This window comes from Tiliqua scincoides, chromosome 1 (assembly GCF_035046505.1).
Source record: "Tiliqua scincoides isolate rTilSci1 chromosome 1, rTilSci1.hap2, whole genome shotgun sequence".
Taxonomy (NCBI): Eukaryota; Metazoa; Chordata; class Lepidosauria; order Squamata; family Scincidae; genus Tiliqua; species Tiliqua scincoides.
In genome coordinates this window covers 5,420,874-5,441,752 of record NC_089821.1, presented here as the reverse complement: position 1 = coordinate 5,441,752, position 20,879 = coordinate 5,420,874, and the positions used below count along the sequence as shown (strand labels likewise).

The window sequence follows — 20,879 nt, the reverse complement described above, 5'->3', positions numbered from 1 at the left end:
CATTTCCATAAGAACATAATAAGAGCCCCACTTAGATCAGGCCGAAAGCCCATCAGCTTCCTATATCTCATGGTGGCCCACCAGATGCCTTGGAGAGCATACAAGGCAACAAAAGATCTGCATCCTGTTGCCACTGCCTTGCACCTGGTCTTCTGAGGTAGCCCACTTCTAAAATCAGGAGGTTGCACATAACTATCATGGCTTGTAACCTGTGATGGACTTTTCCTCCAGAAATCTGTCCAATCCCTTTTAAAGGCATCTAGGCCAGACGCTTTTACAACATCCTGTGGCTAGAAGTTCAACAGACAAATGACACATTGGGTAGAGAAATTTCTTTTTGTCCGGTCTAACTCTCCTGACACTCAATTTTAACAGTTGTGTGAGAGGAAAAACAACATCCCAGTGTCCACTCTGTCCATTTTGTATGTCTCCATCAAGTTCCCTCTCAGGCGCCTTTTTTCAAGACTTAAAGAGCCCCAAACGCTGGAGATAAGGGAGGTTTCTCAGATGAGTGATCATTTTGGTATCTCTCTTCTGCACCCTCTCCAGTTCCTCTACGTCAGTGGTTCTCAAACTTTTGAGCGCCCGGACCCAATTTCTAGAATGATAATCTGTCAGGACCCACCAAAAGTGATGTCATTAACCAAGAAGTGATGTCATGGCCAAGAAGAGACATCATCAAGCAGGAAAAATTTTAACATCCTCCGTATGACCAAATCAAATCTAAGTAAGTACATTAAAAGATTACAGTAAGTATACATTTAAAAATTTGTTTAAAATAAAAACAAACCCTTCTAACCCTCCCAAGCAATTGCTGGTGTGTTTTAGAAAAATTCCCCAAATGTCCCAAAGGCTGCAATCCTACCCACACTCCTACCTGGGAGTAAGCCCCATTGACTATCTTTGTTAAATCACATACATAGTGGCCTGTTAAAAGTACTGATCTGTAACATTTCCCTAAATGCAGTCACATACTACGGTAGCATCAAGTCCAATATGTTAAAAAATAAAATACACAATGAATCGAATGGGCACCAACCTGAAATTGGCTTGTGACCCACCTAGCGGGTCCCGACCCATAGTTTGAGATACACTGCTCTATGTCCTTTCCGCGATGTGCTGACCAGAACTGCATGCAGTAGTCCAGGTGAGGCCTTACCAATGGAGTGCCTTACCAAGTGTGTGCCACAAGTAACAAGAAAGGGCATCACAATCAGGGCACATAGAGCCAATTGCTCCATATGGCTCAAATAAAAGCAGGGAGTGTTTGGCAGTCAAACATTTAAATCTGCAAGTGCCGAGAGACCAAAATAGAAGCAGCAGCCTGTCCGCAAAAACTCGAACGTTGGACACCATGCCATGTGCGCAGAAGCCACAAATTCTCCCATCTGGCCATGCTTTGCCCATGTGAGCAGCCCAAAGGTCAGCTGCTAACCATGAACTCACAGACCTCTTAACGGCTTGCTGGAATCGCACTTTGCTTTTAAGATAGAGGAAGGTGCATAAATCAGATCAATACGTTTGCACATTCATGTTCTGCTCTTCCGTGACAGCATGAGCACTACAGGCTGAGGAAGAGAAGCCCCATCTCCCCAATTAAAGGTGGAGGAAGGGAGAGACGCAGTTAAAGACAACTTGCCACTGCCCTGGCTTTTGGCTTGTTCTATTTTTCAAACTTATCTTCAAATTAAACTCAGGAAAGCAGGTTGAGGTCTGCAAATCAAGCCCTGTAAAGACTGCAGTTACCAGCTTGTCTCTGAAATACAGCCAGACAAACATCTCCCAGTGCACAGATGACGGGCTGGTTGTCCCTAAGTCCAGACCCTGCAGTTGCTTCTAGGCCCATTCACTCTTCTTCCCATGAAGGCACATGGGGCTCAAAGACAACAGCCCACCACCAGTGCAATGGGTAGGGTCATGTCTGGTCAAATTCCACCCAGAATGGCTCAGAAGGTGAGGGGGAGGGGCTGCTTGCACACCACACTGAGGCTCCCTGCAAAACATAGTGCTTTGCACCCCCTCTAGCTATGCCACTAGACTGTAGTGATAATGCTGTCACTGAAGAGCACAACACAAATGGGAAAAACAAATTGATCTGTGGGGTGTTATGCACCATTCTGGAACTTCCAGTGGATTAAAAAAAAAAAATCAGTGGATACCAAATCAGTGGGAAAATAGCTTTAAAGACCCACTTCCAGGTTTCTTGTTCCTCCACTGTCGTCCCAGAATGCATTAGTGTAGACCAGCCAGTTTCAACCACTATGCCGTGGCACACTGGTATGCCGTGAATGGTCTGCAGGTGTGCCCGCGGGGGTTTGGTGGAGGGTCATTTATTAGTAGGGCCATTAGGGGATGTAGCCCCCCACCAACACAATTGGTGTGCCTTGTCAATTTTCAAAAAACTGATGGTGTGCCTTGACAATTTTAGTACGTTGTCAGTGTGCCGTGAGATGAAAAAGGCTGACAATTACTAATGTAGATGCTATACCACTTTCAGCCAGCAGATGGGGTGAATAATGGGATCCAGTGGAATGAAATTATAATTATTTAACAGCACAAAGGTGGGAAATTGGATTTGGGTGCTTTTTCCCTTGTTACAAGGCATTTGAAGGAGGACCCCCCCCCCGATATCAGTGGGGAGTCAAATCAGTGGATACCAAATCAGTGGATACCAAGGTCCCACCTGAAATGAGTCTTTGTAATTCTAATCAGTGTCTGAAAGTGGGCAGTTGAAATCAGTCACACCAAATTTCACCTCCGTTTTGCTCCTCCTGCACAGAATGGTTCCAAAGGGGAGGGGGAGGAGCCGCTTGCACACCGCGTGAGGCTCCCTGCAAAACTTAATGCTTTGCACCTCCTCTGGCTACGCCACCGATTACCCGAGTCTTGCAAGTCTGACTTATCAGTGAGGTTCTAAACTGAGAAATGGATCTCTCAGCTACAGACTGCTGACTTATTTTCTCCCAACATGGAAGATGCTTTCTCTAATCCCAGTCATATGGAGGGGCTAGCTTGGATTACTCAGTGGGAGCGGTACTCTGCATAAGATAAGGGTTATTTCTGCATACTTCTAGGCCTGACCCAAATCTGTTAAAACAGGTTCTGCCACTAAGCTCTAGTAGGCCCTGGCTTAAATTAAAACTGTATCTTTGACTATGTGGCTGAAATAATTAGTTCTTTCCATTTTAGAAATAGAAGCATTTAACTTTGGGTTTTGGGGGAAAAAAAATGCATCTAACCAGAAGCAAGTGATCCTGATGTTGTAAAAACTTGGATGAAACTGTAGTTTCGGTTTGGGGCAATGGGTGTGTGTACGTTTCTAAAAAAAGGAGGGAATTCCATAATTTTTCTAATGCACATTTCTTTCCAATGAAAGCTATTCCTCCTATCTATGCAAGTGTAAAAAACAGCACAGACCTACCAAACAAAAACAAGACTTTTTTTTTTAAGTTGCGAAGGATGTTTGAATTAATTAAGGATATTTTTGGGGTGCTGAATCAAAAAAATGACATTGGTTTTGCCCAACTGGCTCTAGTTTTAGGGGTATGGGATAGCCACCTTATATGCTGATTCAAGCACGAGGCTACCACCATGGCTTCCTCAAAGGAAGCTGCTTGAATCAGCATATGTGGGTATGCCGTACCCCACCACAACTAGAGCCACAACCAATGCCATACTTTGATTCAAGCAACTCAAATATGTCCAAGAGTAGGTCTAACTTTTAAGACAGCAAAATGTGTGTTGGCTGATGTAGTAGTTTCTCAGTGAGAAAAGCCCAGAACATTCTCCACATTTTTAATGGCAGTGTCCTTTTTAGTGCTATACAAGCCTCAGTGTGAGGAAGGGAGATTTTAAAAACCGAAGCTCTAAAGGTCTCAAACCACCACTACTGTTTTTTCTCCAAGGGATGCAGACCAGGGTACCATATCCCAGTGAAGCAGATCATGCTGAAAGGTACTGAGATGCACATTTAAAGACTATTGAGTTTCAAAACCAAACAGAAATTTGAACCTGAGATTCCTGAATCCCAACTCAAACATTCTTGCCTCAGCAGACCATTCTCTTGCTACTTGCTAGGAAGCAAGCCACAGGGACTAGTGGAACTAACCTATGAGTAAACCCTTGGAATCGAGTTGCAGGGCTACATCTGGTCCTGCTGTGCAAATTAATCAAGATGCATTGAAAATAGGAGGATGAGAGTCATTAAGTGGAGCTCACTGAAGTTTAGCTGTTCCTCCTGAGATGCTTTCGATTATTGTCTCTTTTGGTTCTAATTATTTTCTTAAGTTGCCAGAAGATTCTCTCCATTCAAGCTTAATCGGGTTAAGCCTGCATTGGCTGCTGGTAACGTGGATTTTTAAAGGAGTGCATATGAACAGTGGAGTAGCTAGAGGGGGTGGAAAGCACTAAGTTTTGCAGGGAGCCTCAGCGCGACGTGCAAGTGGCCCCTCCCTCTCCGCTTTGGAGCCATTCTGCCTGGGGGAGCAAAACGGAGGAGAATGCAGGATGGAGTGCATGGGCAAGAGCCACTTGCACATTTAGGCTCCCTGCAAAACCCTACGGCTGCAACACCTTAAGGCTCCCTGCAAAACGTAGTGCTTTGCAGCCCTCTTGCTATGCCACGGCCTGTGAACACTTTCCTGTAGCAGCAGTACAGCTATATTTAATTTATTTATTTATTTATTTGACACATTTAAACCCCACTTTTTCCATGCCGCAACAAATGCCCAAGGTGACTTACAAAGCTCCATAATAACATGCACAATATATCGTAACCATAAGTAAAAACATTTAAAGCAAAGTAACAAAAAAAAAACCTAAAACACAAGCTGTTGAGCCATTGGTGGTGGTGGGGGGCAACAAATTGGTCCAGACGGAAGCAGTCAAGCTACAGCACTATTGCAGAGGGCAAGCATCCACCCATCAACCAAATGCCAGACAAAACAGGTACATTTTGAGCCGTCGCCGAACAGCCATGAGGGAGGGGGTTGTTTTTAATTCCTCTGGAAGGAAGGAATTAATTGTGGCGCCACTGCAGAGGGCTCACCCCCAAGCTCCCATCCTTCTAACTTGGGATAAAGGTGGCACTTGGAGGAGAGCCCCTTCAGATGACCCAAGAGGGTGGGCTGGAATGCATGGGAGAAGGTGATCCCTCAGACAGCCTGGACCCAAACCATGAAGGGCCTTAAAGGACCTTAAATACCAGCATCTTGAATTAGGAATGGAAACAGAAGGGCAGCCAGTGTAGTCACTGAAGCAGTGGTCCACCAGAATCAAACTGCCTAACTCCCAGGCCACCACATTCTGCACTAATTGCAGCTTCTGAACCATCTTCAAGGGTAGCCCCACGTAAAGCATGTTACAGTAGTCTAGACTTGAAGTCACAAACACAGACAGGAGGTTGCACAATGGTCCTACAAGACGTACAGGTTGCAGGCCATCACTTCTAATGGATACAAAGTGAAGCAAACTCTGCTTGTCAGGAAGCAGTCCCAGGCAACCCATGACTACAACACTGTGGAATCTATACTGGCTTCCTGCAGCATTTCAGATGCAAGCCAAACTCCTGAGTTTAACCTACACTGCCCTGAGTACTGCAGGACCTACATCTAGACGGGCAGTTTTATCACGTGATCTGATGCAAAATGTTCCACAAGGAGCTGGCTGCGCACATTCCATCAACTGTTGCTGCACAGAACTTCTTGGATAAATGAAGCCGCCTGATGAATGAAGCTACCTGAAGGTGTCAGTCAAACCACTGAGCTAGCCAAGTCAGGACCACCTACGTCAGTGGTTCCCAAACTGTGAGTTGGGACCCACCCTTGGGTCGTGTGCTGATTTGTGGGTGGGTTGCAAAAGTAACAAGCTAATAGCCAACAAGGAAAATGTATTGACCCCTATGGAAACTGAAAAGGAGCAACGTGTGTATTTACTCACAAGTTAACCACCATGCTTCAGTCCACTTCAAAGGGCAGGTCGTGGGGAGCGCAATGCCACCAGAATGCTCCTGATCTGATGGACACAGGCCTCAACCAACCCTTGAGAAGGAAGGTAATTCTCCCCTTCTTCACCCTCCCATCCAACATCCACTGACACTTTTAACATCCGCTTATCAGTTAATTCCCTAAACTGTGTCTGTTTTCTGTTAGCAGATCAACCTGAGTACTTTTACGGATCCTGGAGCCTGGTTACTTTACCATCCTGTCTGAAATCCTGAACCACTTCCCACTTTATCACCAAACCGATCAATGTTATCAGGGGATGAGGAGTACAGCTGCACAAACATAGTATTTACTAGGGAAAAAGGATATTTAAAATAAAAACAAGTCTGCAATTCAGGAGGAAGCAACCCATATGTAAGGGAAACGTGTGAAATTGAGTATCTGATCAGTGAGAGTTATCTATATATGGAGTATATTTAGAAACTGTCTTGCAGCCATAACTTGCAGGCATTTTCCAATAAAAACAGAATTAAACAATTCACCATTTTGAAAATCTAAAAATAAAACTGAAAGACCATTTGGTAAAAGGACTGCAAGTGAAATAAAATGCGGAGGCTCTAGGAGGCTGCTACAATCCTCTGCCCTCCATCTTACATCCTATATCATTATACAAGGCTGACAAAAACTCTATCTTTGTAAGCCCCAACATGTCCCAATCTGTAAGGAAGGGGAGAAGGGGATGTCTGGTCATCCATCCAGAGTTTCAAGAACAGAATTATTATTAGCGACAGCATTTATACAACGCTTTTCAACAAAAAGTTCACAAAGCAGTTTACAAAGAAAATCAAACTCAAAATCCAACTCAGAGCCCAAGCCTATGCATGTCTACTCTGAAGTAAGTCCCATTATAGTCCATGGGGCTAACAAACGCATCGGTAAAGCAGCTACCACGTTTTCCAGACTCACAAAGAGAGTCTGGTCCAACAAGAAGCTGACGGAACATACCAAGATCCAGGTCTACAGAGCTTGCGACCTGAGTACACTTCTGTACTGCAGCGAGTCATGGACTCTCCGCTCACAACAGGAGAGGAAACTGAACGCTTTCCACATGCGCTGCCTCCGACGCATCCTCGGCATCACCTGGCAGGACAAAGTTCCTAACAACACAGTCCTGGAACGTGCTGGAATCCCTAGCATGTATGCACTGCTGAAACAGACGCCTGCGTTGGCTCGGTCATGTTGTGAGAATGGATGATGGCCGGATCCCAAAGGATCTCCTCTATGGTGAACTTGTGCAAGGAAAGCGCCCTACAGGTAGACCACAGCTGCGATACAAGGACATCTGCAAGAGGGATCTGAAGGCCTTAGGAATGGACCTCAACAAGTGGGAAACCCTGGCCTCTGAGCGGCCTGCTTGGAGGCAGGCTGTACAGCATGGCCTTTCCCAGTTTGAAGAGACACTTGGCCAACAGTCTGAGGCCAAGAGGCAAAGAAGGAAGGCCCATAGCCAGGGGGACAGACCAGGGACAGACTGCACTTGCTCCCGGATTGTCACTCCGGGATTGTCACTCCCGGATTGGCCTTTTCAGCCACACTAGACGCTGTGCCAGAACCACCTTTCAGAGCGCGATACCATAGTCTTTCGAGACTGAAGGTTGCCAATACAGTCCATGGGGCTTACTCCCAGGAAAGTGTGGACAGGATTGTTGCCCAAGTTAATAAAAATACCAAAATCACCACTTATTCAAATCATCTCTGCCTTTCTCCATGCACAAAACCATGAGGAAAAAGTGAACCCAAGAGCATCCTGAGCCCATAACAAATATTGCAAAGTCATCTCAAAGCACAAAACAACTTAAAAAAAAAATTACATGCCTTAGCCTGCAAGTGAGGTATTTTACAGGTGGCTCAGTAATAAAATTTTGAAAACTCCATTTTGAAAAATCCAGTACTGTCTCTGGTCCTCATCTTGGACTACTGCAACATTCTTTTCTCTGGTGTTCCATTGTCTCGCATCAGTCCCCTCCAGTGATGTAGCAAGCAGGGGGCAGCGAGCCAGGGCACCCCTGGCAACACCTTGGAGTGTCACGTGAAGGGTTCCACGTGAGGCCCAGTCAAGACTGCCACCACCGCCTCAATCCAGGATCACTTAGAAACTCTAAGAGGCAACGGTGGCGTAAGGAAGGGGGTGGCAGCCAGATCACCTGGCTGCCCCCTTCCTCCACGCCTTGCCCTTCCTCATACCACCACAGCCTCTTGGTGTTTCAGCAGCTTTGCAATTTGACCACCAAAGGAGAAAGGCAGCAGCAGCCAGACTGTGAAGCCACCACATCTTCCTTTTCTTTGAGAACCCAGAAGGGACAATGCAATGCTGTGTGATGTCACAAGATGTCATGATGTCACTGCCCCAGATTCTGGGACTCCTAGCTACGCCACTGCCCCCCTCACCTCCATCCACCCTTCTGCTACCACTATCATTCACCTCTCTCATCATACTCTTCCTAAGATTCCTACACAACTTCCAGGCAGTCCTCAGATCCTGCTGCCTTCAAAGCTCTCCTTACCTTCAAAGGTCTCCATAGCCTTGCCCCACCTTGCTCTCATATCCTGCCACATCTTTGCCAGTGACCACTGTTCTCTGACTTCAATACCCTCAACCAACTGAATGTCCCCTACTCCCCTTCCTCAGAAGTTCCACTCCTTCTCCCTTGCTGCTCTTATACCCGGAACTCTCTCCCCAAATACCTATCTCCCTACCTAAATATCTCCCCAGGGATGCAGTGTTGTAAGTGTTCAGAGCAGATGCATCCTGTGGCTGCAAACTCCATCAATAAACAGAAGGAGAGTTGTACTCACACAAGGACATTCTCCTTGCAGAATGATCCTGCATGAGCAAAATTCTTATTTACGTGGCACCCCCTCGATGGCCATGTGAATTTGGAAAAAGTCTAGCAAGGGGGAAAAATTGTCTCTGTGCCTATAAGAAACCTAGAAGTTAAGACATTCGTGGCAGACAACTTAGTACAAGTTGAACTGAAGATATTTCATGAATTTAGCAACAAAATACACGTCCATTGTACATTGGTGGGCATCCAACGCATTCTCGGCATCACCTGGCAGGACAAAGTTCCAAACAACACAGTCCTGGAACAAGCAGGAATCCCTAGCATGTATGCACTGCTGAAACAGAGACGACTGCGTTGGCTCGGTCATGTTGTGAGAATGGATGATGGCCGGATCCCAAAGGATCTCCTCTATGGAGAACTCGTGCAAGGAAAGCGCCCTACAGGCAGACCACAGCTGCAATACAAGGACATCTGCAAGAGGAATCTGAAGGCCTTAGGAGTGGACCTCAACAGGTGGGAAACCCTGGCCTCTGAGCGGCCTGCTTGGAGGCAGGCTGTGCAACATGGCCTTTCCCGGTTTGAAGAGACACTTGGCCAACAGTCTGAGGCAAAGAAGGAAGGCCCATAGCCAGGGAGACAGACCAGGGACAGACTGCACTTGCTCCCAGTGTGGAAGGGATTGTCACTCCCAAATTGGCCTTTTCAGCCACACTAGACGCTGTTCCAGAACCACCTTTCAGAGCGCGATACCATAGTCTTCCGAGACTGAAGGTTGCCAACTGACCTGACTGACACGTCCATTGCACATTGGTGGGCCACTGTGAGATACAGGAAGCTGGACTAGACGGGCCTATGGCCTGATCCAGCGGGGCTGTTCTTATGTACGTCTGGTGTATTTCAATTATCTTTTTTATATAACTGATTTGTATAAAAACAATCTTTACATATCCAAACTTTTAGGGAAAAGGCTTACAATTATCAAGCAACTGCACACATTTTAGCACCTAACCTACTAAGGATCTTCAGAAACATAAAATGCTTATAAGTAAAAAGCCCAAGTGGCCTATTTAGCAACACTGAACATCGAGTGGTTCTCCAAGGTCTTCCTGCAGAGTCAGCCATCATAGATCTTTCGCAGAACCACAACACAGAGAAAAAAAGATAGCGGCCATATTAGAAACATGACGAGTTTGGGCAGTAGCGTAACCAGAGGGGGTGCAAAGCACTAAAATCTGCAGGCGCCTGAATGCGCCATTCAAGGGGGTCCTCCCCTTCGGAGCCATTCCCGGCAGCGAGAGCAAAACCTCTGTTCACCTCCGTTTTGCTCTCACCGCCAGGAATGGCTCCAAAAGGGAGGGTCTGCTTGCAGGGCGGCTTCAGGCGCCCATAAAACTTAGTGCTTTGCACCCTCTCTGGCTACGCTACTGAGTTTGGGTCCATGGAAGTTCACAGTTTCTATTTGGTGCTTTGCAGCCTCTTTGTACTTGGCAGTTCCAGGACAGATAGCTCAGGCTGTTGACAAAGCGCAATTCAATTACCCTCATTATGCACAGAGGTCACCTGCCAATTCCCCAGGGTTGAAATTCTGCACTGGTCCTTTTGAAAACCGCCTGCCTTCTCTCCCCATCCTTTTTGTCCTGCACATCCTGGGATCTGACACACTTATCACAGCCGTTGGCACCAAGCTCAATTTGTTCTTCCACCACAAAGCATTTCATGTGCATTTTTTTTTTAAAAAGTGCAGCTCGCTGAACATGCTGCGGGTGTCAGAACAAGTGAACTCACTGTGTGCCTTGCCTTCTCCCAACTCCTATCACTTTACCACCACGTAGCAGAAAACTTAGACCTTTCATCCTTTCCCTGATGCCAGTAACCCCTGCGCACCATATAGATGCTCTGAAGCAATGGTTCTCAAACTTCTTAGCAATTGGACCCACTTTTTCAAATGAATGTGAATTTAGGTTCAAAATCCTCTCTCAGTACAGTTGCCATGCAGAGCCATGGTCTGATCTCATGCTATATTTGCACACCTTTGGCTCACACTCTCCCCTTCGTGTACGGGGAATAAGTTACATTACTCCTTCAAAAATGTGCTACTGCCACTGGTAAGCTCTGCTCTTTGAGGAGGCTCTTTTTGTCAGAGCACTGCAAATCCAGCTTGTCCCCTCTCCCCTCCCTTCTAGTTCTAGTTTAGAACAAACTACGATATGCTGTGATATCTGAAGACCAGGATATAGAAAAAGTTAGGATTAGCAGGGTTCAGATCTCACAGCAAACCCTAGTTTGGTGGCTCCCAGACTGTGGGTTGGGACCAACTGGTGGGCCGCAACCTGATTTTCAGTGAGTCACCAAAGGGTGATGGAAAGATCAGATAAAAATCAGATACTGTAGCTGCTAAACACCCTGCAAAGAGCTCAACTCCTGCAGTTTGCAAGCATGTGTAAATAAAGGGAGATAAATGTTTGAGGGTCTTTTTTGGAGGTTATCACCTCTTATAAATAAAGAATTGAACGAATGAATGAAATATTTCTTTCTAGATCTCCTTTTTTAAAAGTCTGGTAAATCTAGGTGGGTTCCAATACAGTGCTGTTTAAAAAAGTGGGTCCTGCTACTGAAAAGTTTGGACTGCCCTAGTTTGTTGTAAACCCAGATCAGGAGTTTGAAACATTGCTGTCTCTCGTGCAAAATGGAGAGAAGAGTGTGTGAGCCTGCACATCACACAAGGCCATGCGGAAGCCCTCGTTCTGCACAACACCTGAACAGCTGTCATCTAGGCCCCATCCGAAGTTCCTTGTCCCTACCAGCTCTCTGGAAACTACCTTGGTCAGTGGAACAGTACAGCATGTAAGTGTGAAGGGAGACTGTCTCCTCCTTTACACACTGAGCCTTCCGGCTGACACAGTGACATGCTGCTAACACCTGCAGGCCCCAAAGACTGCACATTAACCCATACATATTTAGTGGGAAAGAACAGGGCAGGAACTGTATTGTACTCTCTCCATGTTTTTCAAGGCAATGCCGAGGTAACCATTTTATTTCACATGAAAGGTGCCCAGTTGTTTTCTGCAGGATCTGAAGATCTTTCCCCAAAGCAGCGCTTCTGTTGTTGTGGCGCTGTTAGCACTGGGAAAATGTGATACCCCAACATTTCTGTCACTGCGAAAAAGGTAAGTTAAGCTGTTTCTGCCCAATGTTGCATATACGCAACAGGGATCAAATGTGTACCTCTGTGGGTTGGGCAGAAATGGGTTAAAAAGAAGTTTAAATTGGAGCAGTGCAGGCATCTTTCCTGCCATTTCACATTAGTCTTCACTTGATTTTCTGCTTCCCCTTGCTAAGCCCATGTTCCTCTGCTGTAGTAACATTTAGCTGAAACACTTGCCTGACCTTGTTTACAAAAAAACGTTGCCAACTTAAGTGGTTGCCTGTATAAACACCAAGATCCCCTTCCCTTTTACTCAGAACTAAGCCCCACTGTATTTGGTGGAGCTTACTTCCAGGAGAGTGTTACTGGATTGCAGTCTTAGGGCCAGCGCAGCCTAGCGACTGATGTTGAGCTTGGCTGTGGGAAGCCCCTATTCCCACATCCACTCAACCATGAAGGTCAGCTGATGGCCTCCAGCAAGCCACCACCTCTCAGCTTCACCAGAGTTGCTAAGAGGAGACTCAAACTGTACTCCTTGGAGGATACAAACAGAACAACAAATAAATCAATCCATGCTCTGGGAACACAATGCTGACATTTAGGCCAAAAACCCATGCAAGGATCGTGCTAAGAGTTAAACAAGGTGAGCTCTGTTGCAGCCATCCACGCTGGCAACGCCTCAGGCCCAAGGGACTGTGCAGTCTCTGGAGCAGGCAGGAATCCTGGCTACACACCACCTCCCAGCTTCATCAGGAAAATCTGTACCCTGTTAAGGGGAGGGAAGGGCCACAGGCATAAGCAAACAAGAGACTGAAAACAGTGTCTGCAGACCAGATTTCCTGGTGACTTTGGACGCCCTGAGTCCCCATCGTTCAAGCAGGAAAAATGTCAACAGGCGTTTACAGGAGGAGGCTGTGCAACAACCCCTTGCACCAGTGGTGTAACCAGAGGGAGTACAAAGCACTAAGTTTTTCAGGCAGCCTCACTGCAGCGTGCAAGCTGCCCCTCTCTCTCCCCAACAGAGACGGATGCCCCTCCTCCTGACTTGAAAGCAGTAGCAGAGAAAAATTTAGCTACAAGGAAGAGCAAATGTATAGAAAAATTTTAGTACTAAGTAACAAGCTGAAATGGAATGAAATGCTGTGAAAATGAAGTGTTGGTCTGGACACTCTGTGGAAATGGATTTCTTGTGAGCTGAACCGCAGAGCCACCAAACGCCTCCATCAACCACGAGCTTTTCAGTCAATTTCATGCAACTGAAGGTAACTGGCTGCTATCTAGACAAGCCTGCACCATCATAAACCAGTTGGCCTCCGCCTTCTTCCCGCTTTCTAGGGATAGCTGTGTGAGTTCATGGCAGTGCATGAATTGATGGAACAGAGCGCGGTCCACAAAAGCTTACGGTGAAAGAAATTTGTTTGTCTTGCAGGTGCCACAAGAACCCCTAGGCTCTTTGCGCACTTTCTGTGGGACACGTGTCATTCCTGGGGGGCCACCACATGGCCTGAAGTGAACACCAGAGTGTCTAAAAGGCAGTACAGTCAGGCTGTTCCCTTGCTTTTGCTAATAGGGTCTGGGCCTGGATGGGAGACCTCCTGGGAACCAGGGACATGTGATGTGGGGCTGGCAGGTGAGGCAGAGGTACCCCATCCGAATCTCTCGAAAAGTGTTGCCGCTGCACATGAAGTGCACGAGCATTCACAACCCATGTGCAGAGCATGAGTTGTGAATGGGTTGTGAGTGCTTGCACTCCTCACACACACACACACACACACCCGCATCACGTATTCCTGCTGGGAACCACATGCAAGGTACACGGTGCTCTGTGGAGCAAGAGGTAGAAGCAATCACACATGCTCAGTGCCTACAACTCTCAAACGTGTATCCGCTGCTCAGTGGCGTAGCTAGAAGAGGGGCAAAGCACTAAGCTTTGCAGGGAGCACCACCGCAGCATGCAAGCAGCCCCTCCCCCATGCACCTCGGTTTTGCTCCCCCTGCCTGGAATGGCTCCAAAGGGGAGGGAAGGAGCGCCTTGCATGCTCTAGTGAGGCTCCCTGCAAAACTTAGTGCTTTGCGCTCTTAACCATGCCACTGCTGCTGCTTTTTCACAGATGCTCCTTTCTCATTCAAATCTCCCAGGGTCAACATGGGACGGTTCATAAATTAAGTTGCGCATCAAGAAGGAGGGGCTAGCAAGGTTGTGACAAGGGTTGTACGAAATGGGTCCAGGGGAGGGATAAAAAAGGCAGCAGCATGATGTATTTTATGCACACAGTTACACAGGGCACAAAGTGTGAAGTGGCTTCTGAATCTTCCTGTCCATATCTGTGTTGCTGCAACAGACAAGGGAACGACCTGACCCACATTTGCCTGGAAGGAAGCCCCACTGGGTAGGGTGGAACTTCTAAGGAAGGCTGCAATCCTATGCACACTTTCCAGGAAGTAAGTCCAACTTACCAGAGCTGGGCTTGCTTCCAAATAGACCTGCATAGAGTTGCGCTTCGCACCAGCTCCTTCCACGTCTTGGGCTCTTCCTTCCAGCTTCAGAGGGCAGGACTGGCATCCGGATGTTCCCCAGGCCCAGCCTGATGCAGGCACCAGGCTGCTGCTGCTGCGGCTGGCCTGGGTAAAGCCCCCCCAAGCCTCAGGGACTTGTTGTGCTCTGCTGGCTGGCAAAGTGGAAACTTTCCTTCCCCAGCGGGTGCCGGGTGGTTGTTTTGACAGCTGCTGTTGGCCAGCTCCCCCAGGACCCCTCCGCCTCCTTTCCCAAAGCCTCTCTGGAAAAGGGGGACGGAGAGGGGGGTCCTGCCTCCCTTTGGGGGGGGGGAGAGGAAGTACTGGGTGGTGGACCAGTATGGCCATCGCAGCCTCCTGGGGGTGAAGGAGCAGAAGCCAGAGATGGAAATGCTGGCTGGAGGAGGGAGTGGGTAGCCAGATGAAGTTGGAACAGGGACTTGCGGTGAGTGGGGAGGCAGGTGAGGCAGAGCCTCCCCACTAGAGAGTTGGGATTGGTGTGATGAGAGAGGAGGCAGGTGAGGCAGAGCCTCCCCACTAGAAAGTTGGCACAGGGACGTGTGGTGAGAGAGGAGGCAAGACTGGAGCAGGCTGCTGTGAGGCACACAAGCTTCTGTGGGGGGGGGGGGTTTGTGAGTGCTTGCCCAGGTGGCGCTTTCTGAAGGACCCAGGTGGGGAGGCTCTGCCTCCACTCGCTGCAAGTCCCTGAGCTGGAAGAGGCGCGTCCCTGAGGTGGCAGGACCGGTGGCGTAGCGAGAGGGGGGGCAAGGCACTAAGTTTTGCAGGGAGCCACAACGAGGCGTGCACGCGGCCCCTCCGGGCTCCCAGCCCCGGTGCTCCGGCACTCTGCACGCGCTCAGAGGCGCCCTGCGCTTACCTTCTGGTCGACGATGGAGCAGGCCATCTCGCGGACGTGGGCCAGGCTGAAGTCGCCGGCGGGGTCCCTGAGCAGCAGGACGGGCTCCCGGCTGAGGCCGATCTGGAGGTGGAGCGAGAGGCTGCCGCCCGGCTGCGCGGGGCTGGGCGGCCGGACGCCCGGCGGGGCGCTCATGGACGGCTGCCGCGGAGGGAGCGGAGAGGAGAGGAGAGGAGAGGAGAGCGGTCAGCGGGGCTCTGCCGGCGACTGGCGGGGAGGCGGACGCGCCGCTGGGCGGTCAGCGGCTCGAGGGAGGGGCGGGCGGGCGGCGGGCGGAGCGCTGCGCTGCGGGCGCCCCGCTCAGTGGCTGCCCCAGCCAAGCCTACTCGGAAGTAAGCCTCATTGTGGTCAGTGGAGCTTGCTCCCAGGTAAGTGTGGCTAGGATGGCAGTTCCAGAGGTAAGCCCACGGACCGTCGTGGGACTTACTTCCGAGTAAGGCTGCCACCCTAGCCACGCTTACCTGGGAGTAAGCCCCACTGACCATAAGGAGGCTTACTTCCGTGTAAGGCTGCCATCAATCTACACTTACCTCGGAGTAAGCCCCACTGACTATAATGAGACTTACTTCCGAGTAAGGCTGCCATCAATCTACACTTAACTCGGAGTAAGCCCCATTGGCTACAATGGGACTTACATCTTAGTAAAACTGCTAGCAATCTACACTTACCTGGGAGTAAGCCCCACTGACTAATGAGACTTACATCCTAGTAAAACTGCTAGCAATCTACACTTACCTGGGAGTAAGCCCCATTGACTACAATGGGACTTACATCCTAGTAAAACTGCTAGCAATCTGCACTTACCTGGGAGTAAGCCCCACTGACTATAATGAGACTTACATCCTAGTAAGACTGCTAGCAATCTACACTTACCTCGGAGTAAGCCCCATTGACTATAATGGGACTTACATCCTAGTAAGACTGCTAGCAATCTACACTTACCTGGGAGTAAGCCCCATTGACTACAATGGGACTTACATCTTAGTAAAACTGCTAGCAATCTACACTTACCTGGGAGTAAGCCCCACTGACTAATGAGACTTACATCCTAGTAAAACTGCTAGCAATCTACACTTACCTGGGAGTAAGCCCCATTGACTATAATGGGACTTACATCCTAGTAAGACTGCTAGCAATCTACACTTACCTGGGAGTAAGCCCCATTGACTATAATGAGACTTACTTCCAAGTAGACATGCAGAGGCTTGAGCTCTTGGGACAGGGACAGCCAGCTCTCCCAACTGGGGCAGCAAGGCTGGCACCCAAGTCAGCTTCCCCCACCCCCTCCCAACACTGTTTCCCAGGTTCAGTGGGTTGCCAACTTATTTATTCTGGCGGGGCTCCTGTGCAGGGTGACCAGATGGCCGAACCGCAAAAGAGGACCAGGCACCCCAAAATGTAGGGCATCCAAGAAAAACATTGGACGTGACCAAATAAAACACTCATACATTGATTTCATGTGGTTAATTTAAACACTGCATTATTTATTAAATTTAAAACTATGCTACATATCATTTGTTAGGTATATATTAATTCCAAGAAGGCTTCGTGCTGCCCATTCACAGGGAAAAGGAGGACATTGAAATTCTTTTCCAGAACACGAGACTGAAAAAGAGGACACGTCCTGGAAAAAGAGGACATCTGGACACCCTGGTGGTAAGCACATGGTGCAAGCGCTCTGTCGAGAGGGGAAAGTTGGCAACTCAGGTTCCTTCTTACCCTTGCTCTCTAACCCCTTAGTATTCCTCTTCTTTTCTTTCCTTTCCTCTTCAACCTTTATCCCTGACCTCTCCCACACACCCCCTCCACACTTTTCCCATCTCTCCCAGCCTTAGCCACATATTGTGCCTTTCCCCTACCCCTGGGCACCCAGTCCATTTTCTCTGTGGTTCCTGAGGCATGCTTGGGCATACGGGGCATGTGCACACTCCATAGTGTCCTGCCACTGAGCAGTGGTGTAGCCAGAGGGGGGCAAAGCATTGAGTTTTGCAGGGCTCCTCAGGGCAGCATGGAAGCAGCCCCTCCCCTTCCCCTACACTCCCACTGCCCAGAATGGTTCCAAAGGAGAGGGGCTGCTTGCAGGCTCTGGTGAGGCTCCCTGCAAAACTTAGTGCTTTGCACCCCTTCTAGCTACACCACTGCTTCTCCCTCCCCCCAGCAACAAATTCCTCAACTTCCTTTCTGACACATGAAGACCCCCAAGTCTTCCTCCTGCTCAAAGGACAGGACTGTGAACTGTTTCTCCGACCCCTCCCCCAGCCCCATTGCAATTTATCCTTCTCTTTGCCCTCCAGATCTTTTCCTTCAGCCTGGCAGAGGGATATTTTAAAAAGCAAGCACCACAATCCCATGCATGTCTACTCAGAAGTAAGCCGTTCTGCTCAGTGAGGCTTACTCCCAGGTAGGTGTGCATAGGATGGCAGTCACAGTCCTCAACTTTGCCTTTCCTTTCTGCCCTCTTTAGACCCATTATTCCTAGGATGGGGGGGTGTCTAGACTGAGATCAGCCACCCCCAAGTCCCTCTTCATGCCCTCCTCAGTACCTTCAAAGCTGCCTTCATCTCAGCTGCTGCCAGTCTTCCCAGTGCTGCTGCTGCTGGAGGAGTGAGAGAGAAGAGCCACTCTCAGACTGGGAGAGAGTCTGAAGGGACTCTGTGACTCCCTCCTGTTTGGTGGGGGGGGGGCTGTGATTTGCATGTAAGTAGGAGCTTCCACCTGTCAACCAGCTCTTTGGAGCTGTCTTGCCTCCAGCAGAGCAGCAATGAGTGGTGCCAGTCCCCCCACCACCACCAAGAGCGAGTCACATGCTGATCAGAGCATCACTACAATGGAGCTGTCACTACAGAGCTGGGCTCCATTCAGGCAGATGCCACCGGGTCCCTCATCTCAGCGGCTGCCCCTCCTCAGCGATTTAATTGTGAGAAAATCATCATCAGGAAAAAAAAATCCCACCCACCACCTGTCATTTTTTTTTTTACTATTTACCAAACACAAAAAACATCCTATAGACAGTGCCATTTATTAGAAAGAAGTGCTTACCTTGTGGGGGGGGGGGGGGAGTCTGTCTTCTAATCATTAGAGCAAATGCAAACCACTATCATGCGCTCCAATCATTCAGGGAAGAAAGCACAAAGAGATGTTGGTGTCTCTGAATGTGCCCCCCACCCCTGGACCCCACCCCCTCTCCACAGATCCCAGGGTAGCACACTTGAAACTCCCCATTGTACCCTCACAGCAACTTTGTTGAACTTGGTGTGCCCTGCACATGCCTGATCTCGTCTGATCTTGGAAGCTAAGCAGGGTCAGGCCTGGTTAGTACTTGGATGGGAGACCGCTTGGGAATACCGGGTGCTGTAGGCTTATACCATAGTCTTTCGAGACTGAAGGTTGCCAACCATCTCCCTATACTGAACACTATCTCCCGATCTTGTCTGATCTCGGAAGCTAAGCAGGGTCAGGCCTGGTTAGTACTTGGATGGGAGACCACCTGGGAATACCGGGTGCTGTAGGCTTATACCATCGTCTCTCGAGACTGAAGGTTGCCAACCAACCAACCAGAGCGGAAATTGTAACTTAGCTCTTCCTGGTTTAAGTCTTCCCACCAGACATATTCACAGACTTGGAATCTGAACACCAACATCCCAATAATTGGGCTCTGGTGAGGGGAAGCAACTGTTACCCTGCACATGCCCAATCTTGTCTGATCTTGGAAGCTAAGCAGGGTCAGGTCTGGTTAGTACTTGGACGGAAGACCACCTGGGAATACTGGGTGCTGTAGGCTTATACCATAGTCTTTCAAGACTGAAGGTTGCCAACCAACCAACGAGGGGAAGCACACTTTTGCACTTAAGAACAAAGAATGTAAGAAGAATGTAAGAAGAGCCCTGCTGGATCAGGCCAAAGGCCCACCTAGTCAAGCTTCCTGTATCTCACAGTGACCCACCAAATGCCTCAGGGAGCTTCAGGGAGCACGGAGGTGAACTAATAATATAGTATTGGTTCAAGGGGGACAAGGATGGCTTGATCTCTGTATGCCATGGCTCAGATCAAAACTTAAGAACACAAGAACAGCCCTGCTGGATCAGGCCAAAGGCCCAACTAGTCCAGCTTCCTGTATCTCACAGTGACCCACCAAATGCCTCAGGGAGCACACAAGACAACACAGCTTGTTGCTATAGTCTTGCTGCAAAAAGTAGCATGGTTGCAATTTATGACAAGGGAACCATGTCAGTACATGTACACCGTATTCTACGCATGCACAAAAAATGCCCTCAGTTAATGGTTTGAGCTTCCCATGTTCCAGTTCAGTGCTCTGTTCTACAATCCAAATTAGAACGAAGCTGAAAATCAGAACTCTTGCAGATGCCTACTCCCCTCCCCCCCAGCAACCATAACTCTTTCCTGAGAGTCAGTGTACAGTTGTCCCTTGTCTTTCAGTGTGTAGAGCCAAAATTCAGGGATGGGCCAATCCAGCATGGTTTGACTCAAGTCGAGTCACGAGTCTCTACTCCCTGTGACTTGAGTCCTAATGGGGGCATGTTCTGAGTCGCTTGGAGCATTTTCATGACTCAAAGACTCAAGTCGCTCCCTTTAAAAAGCCAGCCATGGGGGAAAAATGGGGCTGTTGCTGGGCTGTGTGTGTGTGTGTGTGTGTGTGTGTGTGTGTGTGTGTGTGTGTCGGAGTTCTCTTTAACTGCTCCCCTGCTGCCCCATCCCATCTGAAAACAAGGCAGGAGGGGGTGGGACAGACTGCAAGAGAGCGAGGACAAATCAGCAAGAGGGAAGAGGGACATGTGCAGCAGCTGGGAGGCTTACCAGTATGCCCCAGTCCTTTGCAACTCTACTCAGAAGTAGTCCCACTACAACTGTCATTCAGTGGGTCTTTTTCTCCCCAAGTAACAAGGGAGCTCACAGCAACCGTGCGATTGAAAAGCATGATCTTCACGAACCTTCCCCACCCCCGCTTCCCTGCCTCCATTTTCCTTGGGCTTCTCAAGTCAATTCCAAGGCAAGAACCCCCTTGGGCTCCTACTCCTGCCCTCCCTTGTCCAAAGGAAAAAACCAGACTGCCCTGGGAGGGGGTGGGACTGCGGGATCCTGAACTCTGTGTCAGACCAGAAGGCCTGACATAGAGTCCCTCAAATCTGCGCCGGCAAAATAGCTGGTGCAGACTTGAGAAGCCCCATTGTGGGGCTTGGGCCTTTCCCTGGGGGAAGGGAACTTCATCCCCTTCCCCCAAGGAGACCTCTGCCTGCTTCCTAGTCCCTGCTGGATATAATGGTAGCCACTTCGGTGTCACTGCTCCAGTGGGCACCTGGAAGCTCAGGATTGGGCTGTAATGGCCCAATCCTATCCAACTTCCCAGTGCCGGTGCAACCACAATGCAGCCCTGAGGAAATGGAACAAATGTTCCCTTACCTGGGGGAGGCCTCCATGACTGTCCTCCTACTGCAGGACGCAGCACATGCCTTGTTGGCATGGCTGCCAGCACTGGAAAATTGGCTAGGATTTGGCCC

General features: G+C 49.0%; 1 pseudogene; it reads left to right on the top strand.

Annotated features, from left to right (window-relative positions):
* Positions 1-18,752: 18,752 nt before the first annotated feature.
* LOC136637421 (5S ribosomal RNA) lies at positions 18,753-18,875 on the top strand (annotated as a pseudogene).
* Positions 18,876-20,879: the final 2,004 nt, after the last annotated feature.